Source organism: Phacochoerus africanus, chromosome 15, assembly GCF_016906955.1.
Source record: "Phacochoerus africanus isolate WHEZ1 chromosome 15, ROS_Pafr_v1, whole genome shotgun sequence".
NCBI classification, from domain to species: Eukaryota; Metazoa; Chordata; class Mammalia; order Artiodactyla; family Suidae; genus Phacochoerus; species Phacochoerus africanus.
In genome coordinates, this window is record NC_062558.1 from 135930498 (window position 1) to 135952008 (window position 21511).

General features: G+C 43.9%; 1 protein-coding gene across 1 annotated transcript in view; it reads right to left on the reverse strand.

Moving 5' to 3' along the window:
• The window catches only part of ADAM12 (ADAM metallopeptidase domain 12), a 377142-nt gene that overhangs the window by 291628 nt on the left and 64003 nt on the right, over positions 1-21511 (reverse strand). The gene's annotated exons all lie outside the window — the stretch shown is intronic.

Below are 21511 nucleotides of genomic sequence, written 5' to 3' on the forward strand. Positions count from 1 at the left end.
CCAGACAGCAAAGTGATTCAGTTATACGTATTTCATATATATGAAAATATACTTATTCATACATATATATACTTTTTTCATATTCTTTTCCATTACGGCTCATCGCACGATAGTGAATATAGTTCCCTGAATATAGTGAAAAACATTTTCAGAATCATGCAAAGCCACTTTTCCTCCCTCAAACGTGTGTTTTGTAGGAAAAACACACCCCTGTTCCTTCCGCTGTTTTCCACTGGGTATGATTATCCATGAGTTTCTCTCTGGGAAACTGTGCTCTGAAGCTATATCCCTTGTTTTTACTTCATCATTTGATCTTTGCTATGTTGTATGAAGTATGTATGTGATGGCCTTATGTACTGTATGAAAACACCCATATTTCCAAATAACATTATGTGGGGCAGCCCAGTCTGCAGAGGTTATCATGAGTAGCTTTTACAATCTATTGCTGGATTCGTACTTTACGATCCATTACTGGCTGCTGTGAACAATATGACAACAGATAAAGGGAGGGGAAGCTATGGTATGAATACGCTTCTCCAAATATACGCACACATAGCTTACAACGGAACCTCCGTGGAAACAAATCAAATGACTACATATGATGTGGTATCTATAAAATGTAGACTCTGCATTCAAAAGCCAAAGGCGGAATTCCCATCATGGCTCAGTGGTTGGTGAAACTGACTAACATCCATGAGGACACGGGTTCGATCCCTGGCCTCGCTCAGTGGGTTAAGGATCTGGCATTGCCGTGAGCTATGGTGTAGGTCGCAGATGTGGCTCAGATCCCGTGTTGCTGTGGCTGTGGCATAGGCCAGTGGCTGCAGCTCTGATTTGACCCCTAGCCTGGGAACCTCCATGTGCCACTGGTGCAGACCTAAAAGGGAAAAAGAAAAAAAAAAACAAAGCCAAAGGCACATACAAATATATTTTAACTTAAAAAATTACCTACAGTAATATTTTGCTTGTGTCTTACCAACAAGTAGCTGACAGTCAAAATTTCACAATGTAGATACAAGATATATAATTATATATATATATATGTATATAATATGATAATATAAAAGTGACAAGAAAATCCCCCAAACCCATGTTGTTCAAAAGTTTCAACAATACAAAATTTGCTATGGTGAGCCCAAACCACCTAATATAAAAAAGAGTCTAGAAAAAAGTCTTCAGCGGTAAATAAATTTTGACTTCCTCTCATTCAGAGAATGTTCTTAAGATGAAACTACGGTTGTACTATTTCAGATATGATTCACCTAATTTAGATTTTGGCGCCATTCCATAGCCTCCTAGATGTGTACCTTCAAGGTCTACAAATTCGGTCCACGACTGCATCGGCTTGTCATCTACTATGATCCCCGCTGTTTATCCTATGAACTGCTATTATACCAGATCCCTCCTTCCTAGAGCCACTTAGTTTCTTTTAAATTAAACTTCAGGCTTTTTCATGTTGCTTATTGCTTTATCTTATGAGTTTTGACCCATAGTTCCAACTTATTGAGAACTTTTAAAGCCATGAGTCTTTTGGCCAACCTAGTAGCTTCTCAGTGCCATGCTAGACTTATTAAAGTATGATATTACAGTGTTGGTGAGATGCCAAGAAATGGGTACTTTCAAGCACAGCTGGTACAAGTGTAAATTGGTACATCCTTCCATGAAGCAATATGGAAATAATTATAATACCCCTTAAAATGTACATATCTTTGATTCAACAATTCCACGCTTAAGAACTCATCTGAAGGAAATAACCAGAAAAGTATGCACAGATATAAGCTGAAAGATATTTAGCATAGCTTATTATTATATTGAGAAGTTAGAAAATGCCTATATGTACACCCCAGGGGAATGGTTTCAAAAATGACATAGGAACTGAGTGATATGATATTACACAGTCTTTAAACGGATGATCAAAGAATGTGGAAGTTCTGGTTCTGCTGATGACAGTCTGAGTAATTTAGACCCATCCTCCAATTGAACATAACTATAAAAGCTGGGTAAAATATACAAAAATTCTACTTGAAGACAATACAGAGTTCCCAAAGTAACAAAGAATCATGGGACCATGATCTAGAAAGAGAAGGAAATCCAAGGTATGAAGAATTGGAGGTTAACTTTCCCACCCAAGACATCTGTGGATATTAGAAGAGGCAGCTTAAAGGCTGAAAACTTCATCAGAGCTTTCAATAGGCTCACAGGGCTGAGGGGGCAAAGTTTGGACATCAGAGACTGCTAGGAGGTGGTATTGGGATCTCTAAATACCAAGTCCTAGGAGAAAGGGTGAATCAGAAGTAAACAAGTCTTCACAGAGACAGAAACCTGCTCAGTCCCTGATTACAAGCACTCCAAGTTTAGGCACCAGCCATATAACATCAGTGTCTCAAACTATCTTTAAGTTTTCATATACAATGTCTGACACTCACAAATTGGCTGGGCATAAATAGACACCAAGAAGAGACTGAAATGCAGTAGAAACCATGGAAACTGATCTACTGGAGACCTAGTTAATGGAGCTAATAGAAACTGGCTTTAAAAATCACTATACTTAATGTGTTAAAGGAGTATAAAAACAAAGATTTTAGCATTGAACTAGAACTACATGGATAGCCTGGAACTGGAAAATATAACTCATTGAACAGATTCAATGGCAATTTAGACATAGTTGAAGAGAGCAACAGTGAGTGGAAAATAGGCCCGAAGAAAATATGCAGGACTGTAGCATAAAGAGAAAAAAGGATGGAAAATTTAGAATAGAGCTTAAGACACACATGAGATATGGTGAAAGGTATATGCAAATGCAGACATGCAGAAAAGGATACAAGAAAAAACACAACAGAGGTACTATGTAGAAAGAAAACAACTAGGAATTCTTCAAAACTGGCAAAGTCATCCAAACCTGTATTTTTAAAACAGCACAAACCTCAAGCACTATAAATAAAAGTAAAAATCACACACAGATTTAACATAGTCAATTTTCTGAAAAACAGAGGTGAAGAAAAAATACAGTATCTTAAAAGCAGCAGTGATAATTGGCAGATAACATTTCAGAAAACATGAAATATATTATCTCACTTAAATTATTTCCATCTATAGTTCTATATTCCATGAAATGTCCTTCAAGATTGAAGGTGAAATGAAGATATTTTCAGACAGACAAAAACTGAAATTCAGACTCATAAACTACAGATTTTGCATTAAGAGAATAATACCAAGGGCTTTTTTTTTCCGACAAGAGGAAACTTAAACCTTGATATCTGCTTGGCTATGCAGGAAGGCAGGAAGAGGTAAGATTAACAACCTCTAAATGAATATTAAAGGTATGTTCCAACACTAATAAGGGGGGGGGGAGTAAATATAATCCAATGAATGAGTTTACAGCCATTGAAACATAGCCCATGTCCACTTTCAGTGTCTTCATTGCCAATGGTATATTTTTTCAAGTGGAAGATTTCATGACCCAAAGCCTTGATGTTCTAGAGATATAGTCACTAGGGATACAGTCCATATTTCTTCCAGACACACATATTTCTTCAACAAATCTGCTAAAAGTCTATCATGTGCAGTGTGCAGGGTGCTGGGACCACAGAGATGAAGACACCCATTTTTATAGGTGAAGAAGAGAATCTTGGGGAGATTAAGCAACTTGCTCAAGGTCACCAGGCTCATAAATGGCACAGCTGAGCTCCGGGTCTATTTCTTTGTCAGGGATTTTTCACTAAGCAATTCTCACTCCCAATCAAAAATAATGTAATTTTGGAGTTCCCGTCATGGTGCAGTGGTAGTATCCATGAGGATGCAGGTTTGATCCCTGGCCTTGCTCAGTGGGTTAAGGATCCAGGGTTACTGTGAGCCGTGGTGTAGGTCACAGATGTGGCTCAGATCCTCCACTGCTGTGGGTGTGGTGTAGGACAGCAGCTACAGCTCCAGTTCAACCCCTAGCCTAGAAACCTCCATATGCTGTGGGTATGGCCCTAAAAAGAAAGAAAAGAAAAAAGCATGTAAATCTGAATGCTCAGCTTGAACCTGTCCATATTATTCTCTTTCTCTAGAATGTTTTACTGCCATTAACACTTGGCTTGTTTTCTCCCACATCCTACATCACTGTCACTCTCCTCACCATCTTCACATTAGTCCCTTTGACTTTCTTTTCTGCTCTCTATGCCTCTGCAGCAGAAAATAACTTGAATTCATTCGCGAAACACGAAACCTTCTCTTTCCTCAGATGTCAAGCTTACAGCACTTTGCAGTTCAAAGAATCCCACTGGGATTTCCAACCACTGAAGGTCACTGACAAAATCATACATAGCTGCTCTCCACCCACCCTGGCCAAGAGCTGGGGCTGGGGCCAAAGCTGAAGCTGCAAAGTGGCCCAGGAAAGGAGGAAGGAGGCTGCTGCTTCCTTCCACCTGCCTGACCCCATCCCACCTGAGGGGACCCAGGTACAGGGGACAAGGCCAGCACTGATGCCATCAGTGGGACACTTTTCTGCTTCCCATTACCAAATTCAGTGTCTCCAAACTAAAAGTTAGCCCCCTTAACTCCGGTGATAACATCTGCATATACCGGTACCACAATTTAACAACTTGGAAGGAAAAATTCCTTCTATAGAGCAATGATCAATCACATGTCTCTATATAATCCACTGTCAAGACATATTTTTAGAACACAAATTACTGCTTCTATGTTTCTGCTATTAACATAAGACCCTGGAGTTCCTGCTTTGGCTCAGCAGGTTAAGAACCTGACATAGTGTCCATGAGGATGCAGGTTTGGTCCCTGACCTCGCTCAGTGGATTAAGGATCCTGTGTTGCCATAAGCTATGGCATAGGTTGCAGATGCAGCTTGGATCCAGTGTTGCTGTGGCTGTGGCATAGGTTGGCAGCTGGAGCTTTGATTCGATGACCCGGTGCTTTGGGGAACTTCCATATGTTAAACATGCTTCCATAAAAAATAAAATAAAATAAAATAATGAGACCCTGATTTTATTTGCTGGAAAACTTATTTACACAGATTTCACCCTTTTTATTAATAGGAAAACACAAAAAATGACCTGACTGAAGAATAAAATTCTAAACAGAAAAATAAAAATAACCCTTCAAACTCAGATATAACACAGGTTGAGTGTTGAATTCTTCTCACAAGTCCACAGATCAAATGTTGCTCATATAAAAACTCTGCTAATGTATTTCATGAGATTTCACAATGTACATTATTACGATGAAAAAGGCCAACTTCTGAGGGGGCCCCAAGGTTTCTATCAGCAGGTCTTTTCAATTGTGGCTGCTGAATAAGGACAAATATTCAAAACAAGCAACGATTTCAGTAGTTAGGTTGAACTCAGCACTTATCAACCTGGGGTGATTTTGGTCCCAGGGCATACGTGGCAATGTATGGAGATGTTTTCAATCAGCATGACTGGGGGAGGGGTGCTACTGGCATCTAGTGGGTAGAGCTCAAGTTTACTGTTAAACATCCCACATGCACAGGATAACCCAGCCTTCCTGTACTCCTCCAGTGAAGAATTATCCAGTCCAAAATGTTAAGAGTACCACCATTGAGAAGCACTAGTTTAAAATTTTTCTTCTCAAATAGCTGTATTTAACCAGATGGTCTATAACTTAATAAATACTAATGACTCCCCTTTCCATAGCCCTCATTCTCATTATTTTAGTTATATTTGCAAACAGATGGATTATGTATTTTTAAGACCACCTTTGAATGGGAGAAAACGTGCCAAACTATAAGTATGTTCAATCTGTGTCAGTGTGAATGTATTTTTGCTCGGCCCCAGGAGTGATGGAACACTGGAAAATAGATTCATGTGTATTGAACCTGGGGAGTTTTCTGGAAGAGATAGGTCTCCAGCTCTCATTTAAAGGAAGACCAGGGCATGCTGGTGGGAGGACATTGCATGTTTCTGGGTCAAATGTGCAAAACCTCAGAGACAGGCGAAAGGAACAGGGGCATGGGAGTGATAGATTTGGGGAGGAGAGTGTATTTACTCAAGATCAAGGCTTATCGGGTATGACCCCTTGGCAGGAAGATTTGAAGACAAGTATCCACAGTTTGCATTTAGTCCTGAGCAATGGAAAGGCGGGGACCATTACAAGTCCACTGAGAAATACTCAGAAGATACAAGTAATCTCCCTTCACCATACTGCTTGGTTTACCCTCCCTTCATTCAAGTGGAAGACATCGCCCTTTGCCAATACCCTTTCCTAATTTTAAAGCACGGTGACTACTCAGCCCCCTTAATCCTAGTTTATATTTCATGACTAATCACTTAATCTTTTTCAAATTTAAGGAACATGTATGGGCAGCATGTATCATAATCATGGGACAGCTTGAGCCACTTAAGAAGAATTTCAAATCCAAATAGTGTACAAAAACATCCTGGCCTTATCTAAAATTTCAACATTCTCTGGAGAAGCCACAATCTGGAGTGTGTCCTCCGGAGGGATTCTCAGGGTCATCCAATTCTGATGCTTAAATCAAATAATCATTTGGCTTAATTCTCTGATTGTTCCTCAAGCCCCCCCCCACCCCACGCCCATGCTTTCATCATTCCAAGCTGTTCCTTCTGCCTCACCAAGTTTGTCTCTGTGCCAGACTCTGCAAGTTCAGCTGAGCCTTCAGACTCTCCCTCTGGGGGGGGGGCTCAGATTCAATTTTCACTAACGTGATACCGGGGTCACAGATGTGTTTCTGGATCTGTGTTCCCTTTGTGTGCAATCTCATGGAGTTTAGGCTGAAAAGGGAAAGTCAGCATTTTTGGGGAAGTAATTGGTCTTTGATGATATTTTGAACATGATAAATGAGTTTTAGCAAAAACCAGAAATTACTATGATAAGAAAGAACACAGATCATTGGGAAGAACTCACCCCTTGCAGGAGGACACAGGCTAATGAGGAGAGGCCCAAGGTGCAGGAGGATAAAAGAGGTGTAAAGAGTTGAAAATAACCTTTATAGATTTAAAATAAAAGCACAGTTGTCTCCTGTCTAAAGCCAGTTTGTACTCAGTTGCTTTTAACTTTTTTTTTGTCTTTTTAGAGCCGCATCCAAGGCATATGGAGGGTCCCAGGTTAGGGGTCAAATCGGAGCTGTGGCTGTTCACCTATACCACAGCCATGGCAACGCAGGATCCAAGTCGCATCTGTGACCTACACCACGGCTCACGGCAAGCCAGGGATTGAACCTACGTCCTCTTGGATGCTAGTCAGATTCATTTCCACTGAACCATGGCAGGAACTGCTCAGTTACTTTTAAAAAGAAAACCTCCAATAGAGAGAATTCTGTTATACCAAGTCCTACATCACCACTGAAAAATAACTTTTAGAAAGAAAGGCAAAGGTTTTTCAAAGAGGTTATCCATGCCATTAGCAAAGAACGCATCTTTCCAGAATCGTACATGCCCAAACTGAGGGTGTTTTTCACTCCTAATACAGTAAAATCCTTATTGCTTCCCATCTGCACTAGTTGAGCACAATCGCTGTGATACCAGTGACCATACCAAAGGGGGGAAAGGAAGAGGTGACACAGCTTTGGAACAGGCTGGACATTAAGGATAAAAGAAGAATATAAGACAGGGAAGGTACACAGTGGAAATGTGGGTGCCTGGGAGGACACTGAGGCTGGGGCAAACATAAGGGAGTGGGGAGAGACGCTTCTTTGATAAGTTTTCTATGGGATGTGTTAAACATTTTTACATGTGTGAAATTAATGTTTATTTAAGTCCAATGTGATCCACTCCTGTTTCAGGAAACACAGATATTCCTTTCTGTGTGTTGGTTGTAAAAATCCCCATCCACCACAATGTGCTTTTCATGCTTTTGGTATTTCCAGTTGCTCATACTAACCTATGCATGTCACTAATATAACAACAGCTGTTTTTATAACTGCTTTCATTGTGCTGGAGAAGTACAAACATGTTTGCATGGCTTTTCTAAGCAAGACTGTCATTTTATCAAATTGGGCTTTCATGATTATAAGGAATGATTAAATAACTACAGAAATCCAATTAGAAAGAGTAATGTAACAGCCCATACAAGGGTCCCAGGCCATTTCCCAAGACAAGTAGTTAAATTACTTCTTAAGAAGAAAAGATGCACTTACAGCACTTTTCCCTCAAGCTACTCATTCTGGGCAATAAAGAAGGTCTTATCCTATTTCTAGCTCTTGGGAATTGGGTGAGGTATTATGATTTGAAAACCAAGAAATATGGTAAAGGGAGATTACTTCTGGACAGCAGGACAGGAAAACAAGCAACATGTTTTAAACTTGGCCTAGGTACACACATTCTTTGACACAGACTGGTGGTGCACTGCAAAGCCTCTTTAACCAATGATGGCTTAGGCTCCTTAATTCACAGCAAGTTAATCCTTCACCTTTCTTGTCCTAATTATGAGGCTGTCATTACCTGATGCATCAAATTGGCTGATATATAGAAGAGTGATGATCCTAGGCCAAGGCCATTTTTAAGTTCTCCCATCACGGTATAATATTCTTTGACGGTAGACAATGAACAAGTTAAAGAAGCATATTGTCAAAATTTCACAGCCTTTCTCAACCCAACTCCTTCCAGAGATTAAGTTGTAATGCCTTAAGACATACATTATACATGATGGATTCATGTCTTTCCTATACATTTAAGTGGTGTTGGCTATATATCATTCTTAGGAGAACTGAGAAAAACAGACACACATCTCTCTCTCTCTCTTTTTTTGATATTCTGTGGTTCATATGATAAACTGATTGAGAAAGGCTATGCTTCACAAATACACCATCAATTAGTCAATCAATCAATTGGTGGAGACAGAGACAACAGTGTAGAAAACTGGAATGCTAAAAACAAAAACTCTACATTAATGCCAAAGTAGGAAAAGCAAACATTAAAAACAGATATAGAAGTAGAAAAAAATGGCAACCACTTCAGTATAGCTAACTCTATCAATAATTACATTAAATATAAATGGTCAAAACACTCCAAAATAAAAGACAGAGATAGTCAGACTGTGTGAAACAGCAAGACTTAAATTATAGTCTGCCAGCAAGAAACTCACTTTAAATAGAAAGAAACAGGTTAAAAGTAAAAGGATGGAAAAAGATATACTATAGAAAATGGAAAACTATTTGAGAAACTGGACTTTAAATTTTAAAAATTTTCATTAAAATACATCAATAAGAAAACATAAAGTAAAGCCACTGCATGGAAGAAAATATTTGCAATACAAAGGTTTATATCTATAGTAAATAAAGAGCTGTAACAACTCAAGAAGAGTTTAAATAACCCACTTAAAAAAAGGCAAAATTTTTTGATTATTTACACTCCCCAAAAATAAGATATTTGAATGGCTGATAAGAGCATGTAAACATGGGCAGTTTAAGTGGATATTAAGGAAATGTAAACTAAAACTATAATGAGATATCAATACTCATGCATTAGAATGACAGATTAAAAAGACTGAGAATACAAGTATTGGTGAGAGTTGGAGCTGCTATAACTCATATACTTTGCTGGTGAGAAAAGAAAATAGTGCCACCATTTTGAAAAGACATTGTGAGGACTTCTTAGAAAACTAAACATGTACAAAAAAACCTGTGGTATATCCAACAAGTTACTGTTCAGCAATAAAAAGGAACTGACTGATACCAACAACACAAATGACTCTCAAAAACTATGCTAATAAGAAACAAGACACAAAAGAGTAAATAGTGTATAATTCTGTGCATATGAATTTCTAGAATGGAAAGACAGAAATCTTTAGTGATAAATATTGGGACCAGGGTTAACAGGAGGGACTGACTGCAAAGGAAATTTGGGGAAAGATGAAAATATTCAATATTTTAATTTTTGTGGTGGTTTCATGGGGGTATACATTTGCCAAAATTCACTGAATTGCACATTTAAAACAGGTGCATTTAATTTTTTTATCATTTCATTTCAGAGATTATTTTTTTAAAATCTCTGACGTAATATATTTGTCTATTTTTCCTTTTACCTTATTGGTTTTTGTAGTATATATTTGGCATATATTGCAAACGAAGTTTTTCAGATTGAAGGAAAACAATTCCAAAGAGAATTATGGCAGGTTGCTTGGCCCTCTTTCATTATAAAATATCTTTATTTATTCCTAATTATGCTTCTTCTTCTTCTTTTTTTTTTTTAAAGTCTTTTTAGGGCTGCAACCTTGGCATACGAAGGGCCCCAGGCTAGAGGGCAAATCAGAGCTACAGCTGCAGCCTACACCACAGACACAGCAATGCCAGAACCGATCTGTGTCTGTGACCTATGCTACAGCTCACAGCAACGCTGGATTCTTAGCCCACTGAGCAAGGCTAGGGATCGAACCTGCATCCTCATGGATGTTAGTCAGATTCATTTCTGCTGAGCCACAACAGGAACTCCAAGATTCCTCAGTATTTTCGTAGTATTAATTTAGTGACTATGTTAAAGATCAAAAGAGTCACCCTAGACTCATTACAGTAGATCTTAATTATCTTTATTGCTTTCAGAACAATGCAAAAAATATCACAACAGTTTAACTCCATTTTTCTCTCCCTTTGCACTGCTTATGTCATATATTTCACTTCCACATATGTTCTAAATCATTAACCATCTTGGCACTGTTATTTAAACAGTCAATACTCATATTTACCACCATATTTATTCTTGCTCTTTCTGCATTTCTACGCTTTCATCTTGTATAACTTTTCCTTCACCCTGAAGAGCACCTTTTGAAAGTTCTTGTAGTTTGAGTTTGTTGGGGATGAATTTTATCACTTCTTTTTGGTCCTTCAACCGCTTTATTTCTTATTCAGTTTTGAAAAATATTTTCACTGGGTTTGAATTCTAGGTTGGCAGTTTTTCCTACTTTCTGCCCTTCCAAGGTATCTTTCAATTTTCTTCTGGTTAGCGTATTTCTGCTGACAAGTGAACTGTAGGTTTTGATTTTGCTCCTTTGAAAGTCTTTTTTCTTCTAGTTGTTTTAAAGGCTTTCTCTTGGATTTTGATTTGATTCCAGGGGGGGTTGCTTTGTATGTATCCTAATTGGTATTCACTGAACTTCTTGAAAGTATGACCTAATTGCTTCTCATGATTTAAAACAATTTTCAGCCATTATCTTTTCAGATAATACCTCTGCTCCAATTTCTCTCCCCTTTTCCTGTGGAATTCCAATTACCTGTAAGTTAGGCTTTTGATGGTTCCGTATGGTCTGGTATATACCTTCCATTTGTTTTTCTATTTAGGTCTCATTCTCTTCTACTTCTCTGCCTTCATGTTCACTATTTCTAACTTTCTCTGTTTACATTCTGCTGTTAAACTTTCCAATGAATACTTAATTTTAGATATTGTACTTTTTGGTTATAAAATGTTCATTTGGTCTATGTTGGAGATTCCACGCCCCTGTTGAAATTCTACACGTTTGTCTCCATTTTAAACTTTTTTCATCATAGCAATCCTAATTAAATTTAAATCCTTCTCAACGAATTCCAATATCTGGATTATCTGTGACTTTGCTTTTATTATGTGTTTTTGTCCCCTGATTGCCAGTCACAATTTCCTGCCCCTCTTTTTTTTTTTCTTTCGTGTCTGTTACTTTTTATTTCATAGCAGACACTGTGTATGAAAGTACCATAGAGGCTCCAGATGATATCCCCCATCAGAGAGAGGGCAGATTTTCCTTTGTGGGCATATTGAAGCAATGTGATAGGTCCTTCACCTGTCAGGAAGTGAGCTGGGTCAGGGCTGGGGTGCACTATTAGTAAAACTCAGCCCACCTCTGGTTAGTGCCTCTGCCTTAAAGGGGACCTTCCCAGGCTTCTGAGAGTCTGGAGGGTCTCTATCCCCGTATTTCTAAAAGACTGTAGAAGAGGTTCCATTCTATCTTTTGGAGGCTTGAGGCTTACTCGCTAGCTTCCTAACCGTATACATTTAAAATCTGGCATGAGGAGGAGACCAGTCCTATGATTATTGCAAGCCCTATTCCTCTGCCTGGATAGGGTCTCCCACAGGAGTTTGGAAGATTTTACTCAGCCTTTCTCACCCAGCATCCTATGTAAATTTATACTTCTGAAGTCAAAGCAACTTTCAACAACACAAATCTTTCCTTGACTACTTGAAATATCCCCATAAAAATCTTGCTTTCACGACTGATGTACTTAGCATTTTTAATAGGCAGCATAAACGTGAAACTTCTACACGGCCTCTGTTTAAAATTAATTCAAGTTTTGAGGAAGTGGTGTTTTGGCTCCCTTTTTTTGCAACTTGCTTTTCTATTTGAGGAAATGGCCTTAAACTATAACCTAGAAGTTGAAAAATATTCACTGCAAATTGGCTGATGCCTGGTGTGCTTTGTAGTGACGGACTTCTGAACCTTTCATGTCAGACAAGAAGCATTGCCGTCCCTTAGTGAGCAACTGCAAATAACAGCTGTGAAATGTTGAAGTCCTTTTAATACTCCATCCATAGCTGAAGGTCAGATCTTATCACTTACCAGTCCAAAAATGGTGCCTGTGTCAGCTGTCGGGAAGCCTTTTCGGGGATAACTGAAGAGATACATTTACACAGTTGAGTGGATATTGGCTGTGTTTGCCTTCTCGCCTTCTTTGCTGCTTGCACAGTCACAGAGCCCAGGGCTCTTTGGGGGAAGCGCCGCTCTCCCACTCAGCCTCTGTGATGACAGCTGATCACAGAGTGTCACAGGCCTCCCAGGACCAAGGCCCAGGCTTGGCCACTCACTTATGCCGTGCCTCTGACCACCCTGGTCACTTCACATGGTGACACATGACCCAGACTAGGCGTCAGAGACTCAGTTGGAGGACTCTCATTTACATCATTGAGGAAGGGCATGTCTGTAGCTGGGGTTAAAGACAAGGCAACCTGAGACTGTAGCTGCCGGCAGCCATCGTGCCCACTAAGAAGAAGGGTCTCTCTGAGCGCAGAGCCAGTCAAGGGAGGCTGAGCTAAGAGATGAGAGAATAATGACCAGTTTTGAGGACACTGGTTGAGTCACTGGAGTCTGTCATATCTGAAGCCAGGAAACATCCCAGGGCCTCCCAGTTTTGTGAATAGAAAAAAAAAAAAAATCCCTATTTAACGCAGGGAGGCTTTAGCTGCTTCTCTGTCTCACTCATAACCAAGAGTTGATTTATTCATCAGGTAATTCTCTACACTAGATCATCATTCTCACCCAGAGTCCATTCCAAAACAGAAGCTGGAGTGGTGAGCTGGGTCCTGAGCTTGGAAATATAATTACAATGCTCTGATTGCATTACACGGAGTGGGAATCCGTGCTTAGGAACTGGCTGTGTCACCACCCAAGTGTGGATGGCAGTAAGCCACTCAGCTTTCAAGGAGAAGCAGAGAACTCCACTTTGGGGGACTAGACGCTGGAGATAAGGGCGCAATATCCAGACTGAGATGATCACAGTTAGAATTATGGACCCAAACCTTGCGTAAGATTGGGGCTGGAGATCAGGACTCTGCCCTGATAACAGAGGTGACAGTGGAAATCATGGGGCATGTTGAGCGGATCCAAGAGAGGATGCAACAGAAAGGAAGGAGACAGAAGACGGAGCCTGTAGCATGACGTAATTTTAGGAGGCTGGTGGACAAGAATAGAGATAAGGAAAGAAGCTCCGGGCCCGTCCAGGAGATGGGAGGAGAGCAAGAAAAAACCTGGGGCCAAGAAATCCAGGGAGAGCTGTTGGAAACAGGAGGACGAGATCACCATCTCCAAATCGCGGAGACAGAGAAGGGCAAGGAACTTGCCAAGGTCATCGCTGACCTTGCCAAAAGGTACTCCGCGGAAGTGGTAAGTAGGAACCAGGCTGTAACAGTTACCCAGCAAATCCATGGTAAAAAAAAAGCAGACCCCGTGGCTATTAGCAGCCTCTGGGATCCCGGGCTGAGGAAGGGGCAGAAAGGAAGGCATGGAGAAACTGCAAGGTGGATGCCAAAAAATAAAAATAAAAATAAATCAATGCCATGAAGTTGTCTTTGACTGTAAATCGTGCTTTAGGATGACACTGATTTCCCTTGGGACGATAAAAAACCATACCCAGTTAATAAAGGTGTGAAGCTAAAATGCAAAATAGAACATATTGAGGAAAATTAACAAAAGCTGAAATATGTCTGCTCACTGAGACGGGACTGAAATAGGAAACTGTGGGCCACTGAGGGAAAAACAAGTTTGGCCAGCATCTACCGCGGAAGCTGAAACATAGATCCCGGAAAGTAGAACAAGGTTTCTGCCTCTAGGGGGCGCCAGTCTATACTGAGGTTCAAGGCGAGATAAAAGCTCCAGGAGGCCTCCCCTGAGCCGTGCTGGTAACGGGTTTGGGATCCTCCTGGTTCCCCCCATGACCAGGTGTGTTTCTGGCACAGCTCCTGAACAATTCTTCTCAGGGTTCTGGGCGTGCCTGTTTTGTGTCTTCAGCTGGGCTCTGGGCAGGGGTCTCTGGGGGAGATGGGCTCGCTGTCCTGGGGGTCACGGGGAAGGCTTGGACTAAACAATGCTTGAGCAGGTCTCTTTTCTATTCCGACGCTGCACTGTAGTGCTGGGGATGGGCTGTATTACAAATAAATCATTTTCTGTAGTTAAAAAAACCCACAACTACATGAACTTAGGTGTTTGTCTCTTCTCCTGAGATGAAAAACCCCACCAAGGCAGGGATTATATTTTATTCATCTTCGTATCAGAGAAGAAACCATCCATTAGGGCTACCAGATTTAGGGAAAAAAGAAAAAAAAATTAACAGCATCTAGTTAAATTTGGAATTCAAATACTGTATGAGACATAGCTCTATATAAAAGCTATTTGCTGTTTATCTGAAACTCCAGGCTTGCTGGGCATCTGGTGTTTTCTCTGGCAATCCTACAGCCCCCATCCGTGTTTGTTGAGTGAATGCAGAAACTCAACGCCTGGTGTGAGAACCCAGCTGTACCTCTGGATAAAAGTGCCTGAGTGTAGCGGTATCTGTCCTCCGCACACAAATACAGAAGGAGAAGCGCTGTGTGCAGCTGGGTGGTCCTGCCGTCAAGGGGGAGGGATTTGGAGGCTGTGGGGCCAGTGGAGTCTGGGTGGCCAGGGAGGCCTTCAGGGAGGAGGTGGGCCTGCGGTGGGGCCTTCAAAGAGGAAGAAAACATAAACAGGCAGAAACCTCTTGTTAGGTTCTCGCTCTGAATTCTTTGTAACCAAACCCAAAAGACAAGACCAATAGGAGACCGAGACTGCGGCTGGCTTCCTCAAACACTCCGTTTGTTTATGGCTGTAGCCGGTTCCCTGCTTCGGTACCAAGCCAAAGCCACCCTCTTCTCTTCTCCCGGCCGTTAGCAGTCCCATCAACCCCATGAGGGTCCGCACAACTTAGTTGCTGCCAAACTGTGACCTCTGCCCTCTCATTGCGGGCCAGGTGCGCCAACGCGTGTGCCCCTTAGGGAGAGGTGCTGCCGGGCTAGGAGCCTCCAGGGTCAAGTCCTCAGACTTGGTAGTTCCTTCTTCTCTTTCATTTTAGTTGATATCGTCTTACTTCTTTGCCTCCCTCTTAGCGGGAGGCAAGCACGTTTGTGCGTGAAGAGAGCACTGAACTTGCTACTTTGCTCACAGTTTCTGTGGGGCGGAAACTTGGACTGTCTTAGCCAAGAGGTTCTATCTTGGGGTCTCTCATGTGTGTGGCCAGATGTCAGTGGTGGCTTCGGTCCCCGGAGGCCTTGGCTGAGACCCGAGCATCTGCTGCAAAATGGCGAACTCACAGGCCTGGAAGATTGCTGCCAGCTGGAGACTGGAGATTGGATTGGCTGGAGGCCTTGGCAACCCACGTGGACCGCTCTGCTGGGCTGCTTAGGTATCTCTGTGGCGTGACAGCTGCTTCCCCCCAAGGAGAAAACCAAGAGTCCAAGATGAAAGCAGACAGTCTCACACGGTCACTGCTGTCTTATTCTCCTGGGACACAGACCAACTGTGACTCAGTGTGGGAGGGGGCTTCAGAAGGACGAGAATCATCCGAGAGGCCAGCTATCACAAAGCCAGTTCAGAAAATTCGACTTGGAAAATTCAAATATGCTCATTGAGGGCAAAGTCTCCCACCCTTCCTGGATATGGAAGCACATCTTGACATCTTGGAAGGAATGACCAGGGACCCAAAGAGCCCACAAAAGGGAGGCAGAGAACACAGAGGTCTCATTCACACCATCTGCCTCAAAGATATGGTCCCATCCATCCATCCATCCCCAGCCCATCCATCCCAGTGTCACTGGTATTTACCACAAAAGCTTCTGTGGTGGACCCTGGGGAATAGTGGTGAGTTACGTCTCCATCCTCTTGAAAGAGGGAGCCCAGCTGGGGAGCAGACATTAAAGCAGGATTCAGGTAAGTCAAATGGCAAGGTACGCTAGGAAAGACCCAGAGAGCAAGTACAGTAACCAACAGAGTGGGTGTCGGCTTCAATGAGATGACCAGAAGGCTTCCCGAAGAAGGAGGTTTTGAGGCAGAGAAGAGGCTCACCCGCCATGTGATGAGAGAAGATGGGTGGTGGAGGGACACGAGGACCAAGGTCAGGAACAAGCGTTAGTTCCCAGGAGGGTGGCGAGGCCTCTTTGGGACAGAAGCCCGGAGAAGAAGCCAAGGCAGGAACAAGATGAATTGCCAGGTATGAAAGATGAGACCACCGACCTTGTCCTGAACAGCTTCAGAGAGCTTGGCATTGTGGGCAGAGCTGTGGGGCGGCCAGAGGAGCTGCAGGTGGAGAGGGCATCAAATCTGGAGAGAGGGCTGTGAGCAGACGTCCCGAGAATGTGGGAAAAGGAGCCAGACTGATTGCAAGAGAGGTGACCAGATGTCCCAGTTGAGGCAAAGCAGAGACCTGCGGAGGCAAACCTATGAGGTGTAGACTGGAAGAGCCAGGCGGTGCTCCTGCACAGCAGGGAACTCTATCCAGTCTCTTGGGATAGACCATGATGGCAGATCATATGAGAAAACGAAGGTATACATGGGTGTTCCTGGGTCCCTTTGCTGTACAGTAGAAATTGACAGAACATTGTAAATCAACTATACTTCAATGAAAAAGAACCACAAAACAATAACGACAAGAAAAAAAAATAAATAAATAAACAAAAAGGAAACGAACAAAAAAGAGAAACCAGCTGAGGGCAGCGTAGGGAGGATGTGGTGGGAGGTGGGTTCTCTGAAGGAAGTTTAACGCACAGCGCACGGCAGGGCTGAGTGGTAGCGCCGCAGGCCAATGTCTGGCTGCTGTTTGGATTATCACCCCGACATCGTTACCGAGCTCTGCTTCTCATTTTGGACCAACTCTGGGGGCACCCTCCACTTATACACTGGGAGACACATGCATCCACCAATGTATATTTCTAGGAAAAAAGGTTTGCCTAAGAGCCCACTGTTTACAGGAACATTTTCAATACTGTGAAAACACAAGTGCCAAAGGGAAAGGATGGTTACACCAGGAAAAAGATTTTTTATTTTTTTGTGGCATGCATCCAACCTAAACAGGAAAGCACCAGACCAACATAAAAATCAAGATAAAAGTAAGGGAAAAGCAAAGGACTCTTAAAGTAAACATAAATATTAACTCAAATGTCTCGGGACCTACTGTGTGTCAAGCCCTGCTCAACTCTGAGAAAACTAAAGTGGGCCACACATAGTGTCTGCCTTTAAAGGTTTGCAGTTCCCCTGGGAAACCAGTAAGACAGCCAAGTGTTACGGATGGATGATAGGTACCACGATGGAGCCGCTGAATGGGTACCTGGCAGCCAACCAGATGTTGCCAAGGGGTGTGGATGCGAGGAGTTGGGGAAAAACCAACGGTCTCAGTCTGCTTGGGCTGTTACGACAAAGTGCCATGAAGTGGGGAGGATTAAACTATAGACATTTATTTCTCACAGTTCTGGAGGTTGGGAGACCCAAGATCAGCGTGCCAGGCAGGCGGGTGTCTGGGGAGGGCCCCCCTCCTGGCTTGCAAATGGCCATCTCATCCCTGTGTCCTCACGCGGTGAAGACGGGTCCCTTCCTCTCCTTCTAAAGGCCACAAATCCCACCACGGGGACCTCTTCTCAAGCGAATTACCCCCCAAAGGCTCCATCTCCAAATCCCCGCACTGGGGGCGAGGGCTTCCCCATGGAAATCTGGAGGCAGGAACACAAACATTTGGGCCGTAACACAAACCCAAAAAGGCAATTTCCGAGATGAGTCCAGAAAAATGAGGACATGAGGGAGGGTCTTAGGGCAGGGAAGGAAAGAGTATTTAGAAAAGGTCGTGCAGGGAGTTCCCAATGTGGCTCAGGGCCAATGAACCCAACCAGCATCCATGAGGATGCAGGTTCGACCCCTGGCCTTGCTCAGTGGGTTAAGGATCTGGCACTGCTGTGAGCTGCGGTGTATGTAGGTCACAGACTCCGCTCGGATCCCATGTTGCTGTGGCTGTGGTGTAGGCCTGCAGCGGCAGCTCTGATTCGACCCCTAGCCTGGGAATTTCCACATGCTGTGGGGTAGGGGTGGGGGGCTAAAAAAAAAAAAAAAAAAAAAAAGACCAAAAAAAAGAAAAGAGAAGAAGACATTGAACAGACCACAGAGGCAGGAGTGAGCCTCTGGGGAGTGTGAGTTTTTGGAGGTGACCCACAGTGTCAGGGAGACAGAAAGGGCTTGGGTCACCGCTAGTGGTGAGGGCCCCCCATTAAACACTCAGGTCTCAATCTGGAAGAAATGGGGAGTCACTGATGGGTTTGAAGCAGCTCTAAGACACGGTCAGATTCGTGTTGAAGGCAGACAGATGCCATAAGGATAGATGTCAGGGGGCCGAGGGTGAAGAATCCACTAAGATGCTACGCGCTGTGTAACTAAAGCCAGGTCTTCCAAGAACATTCCATGGCACAGGACGTATAAATAACAACAACAATAACAATAATAAATCATCATAGCAAACACAATAAATCCTGGCAGGTGCCACATACAAATGTCATCTTATCAATCTTGCTAACAGCCCTCTGAGAGGTACTTTTCCAGGTTCCTGTTTTTAATGAGGAAGTAGATGTTCAGAGGTCACGTAACTTACCAAAGGTCACAGGGCAAGGAAGTGGCGTGCCAGGTCTGACCCAAGACTCTGCTCGTCACAACCATGTCACCCTGTGAGCCATTACTTTTTGGTCTCAGTGCCAGGAGGGGTGGGCCCAGGACCTGCCACTCTGCAGGACAGCCCCTGACCAAGGAGAATCTGCTAGGGCGACGTCCCCGGGGGTGGCCTCCTGGGGGCACGTGGGCTGTCCCCTTACCTTCACCCCCAAAACACCACAGAGCTAGGATCTTGCACATACAGTAGGTAGGAGGGCAGGGATGCGGGAAGTGATGGGGCGGAGTGTACTTTGTTCAAAGGCCAACCTCCAGTTTCTCCTGTCCAGTGGATACGAAGAACACGGATGATGCCACTTTGCTCAGATGCATTTGTCCAACAGCGAAAATGCACGAGGCTCTGGGAAAAAAGATCCATGACAGCAAGGCCCCTGGTCTCTTGTCCTTCACCAGCAGGGGGATCCGGCCCACGGGTCACACTTCCATCCTGGTGTTCCCCCTCTCTTTCTCTCTCTCTCTCTCTCTCTTTTTTTTTTTTTTTTGCACTTTTTAGGGCCACACCTGCGGCATATGGACGTTCCCAGGCTACGGGACAAGTTAGGGCTAGAGCTGCCAGCCTACGCCACAGTTCACGGCAACAGCGGATCCTTAACCCACTGAGCAAGGCCAGGGATCATACCCCCGTCCTCATGGACACTAGTCGGGTTCATCACCGGCTGAGCCACGAGAGGATCTCCCCTGCTTTCCTCTTGACTGAGGCAGTGTTCTGGGTCTGCAGAGTCTGGGTCTGCAGAGAACGAGAGCAACCTGAGCTGTTTCCCTTTCTGGCCGTCTCACCGGCCCGGACCCCACGTTCTGTCTCTAGCACAACCCACCTGCCCCCTTGGCACCATGATCCTCCTTAAAACAGATGCTCTATGTCAAACCCCCTCCCCAAACAACAGCGCCAACGCCACCTGACTACTCAAAACCCTTCCATTGATTTGCATTGCCTTCAGGATGGAATTCTAACTCCTTAGAGGGACAGTCAGAGCCCTGCTTAATCTGCAAATTCCTCAGCCCAACCTCCACTCCTGATAGCATCTTATCTGATAGGTGCGTACGCGTCATTTGCAAAAATGTGCAGAGACAACTGCACCCTGCCGCTCGGCGCCCAGAGAGTGCTGAGCGTGAGAGAGTGCTGAGCGTGAGAGAGTGCTGAGCGTGCGTGCAAATCTTGACTGTGACCATTTCTATGTCACGAGACGGTGGCAGGGAAGGTTTCCAAAGGCTTCTTCAGTTTGCGTCAAGGCTCGGACCTATCCCTCAATTAATGCTCCTTCCCGTTCCATCCAGAAGACCCAGCAAGGAAATTCTAAGGCGGGCTGTGCCCGTCTCGGCTGCTTCAAATAAAACGGTTAAATGAATTTGCAGTCATGGCCATAGGAATGTCTTGAAAGGAGTTGCCTCCGAGGTTAATGAGTATAATAGGCCGGCTCGGGGTGTGCTGACACTCTTGGCATCGGAAGGCGTGGGCGGCTGGCTGTAACTGGGAAGGTTTTGCTGAAAAACGTATATGTGTTGTCTTGGAGGGTATTTGCTTAACGAACGACGCACGTTTCCCACAGCTTCTGGACGTTTATTTTATGGGAACAGCGCTTTAAAGCTTCTCCAACTCATTTCTCCACCCGCCAGCTTCGCCCGCCAGCTCTTTCCACGTCATGCCGCTGGTGCCAAGCGAAGGTGTCCCCGTGCCTGCCCGTTAGAACCGACAAAAAGGCACTCCATGCCTTGCGCTGGACCTCAGATCGCTGCTGCTGTCCTCCACCGACGGCTCCTTCTGACCCTGGCTGGGCTTCTGAAGTACGTGGTCCGAAGATCAGAGATGCAGCTGGGTCCTCAGACCCGGGAGGACGACCAGCTTGGGCCGTGCCCATCACTCCCAGGCCTTCCTCGTGGCAGCTGCACTCCCAGAAACGCTTCCAGACTGAACCAGACGAGGCTCGCTACCTGCCAACGAAACAGCAGGCTGGAAAATCTCAGCTCTGGGACTCCACCGAGACTGTTCTGGAGAAGAAGCTTAAAAAGCTCCCTTCTCTCCTTACACAGGCTGTGAGGCCAGGGGGTCTCCAGACCTGGGATGCCTAATTCTCCCGAGACAACCCAGACATGGAAGCAGAAAGAAGACTGCTCTCAGCACTCCCGGTGCACAGAGACACAAACAGAGGGGGCCAGTGTTGGCCAAGCCAGAGCCCTGGGGATCCAATGCATTCCCTCGAATTCTACTTAAGACCCTGAAACCAGCAAAGACTTTTGGCAACGCAAACACATTCCTATTAGCTGAATAGGCACGACCAAAGATTATATGCCCCAGTGGTCTTGTTTTGAACCATAAAAGAAGAGGCTAGATTTCAAAGGAGCTATGATAAAATTCTCTACCCCTGGT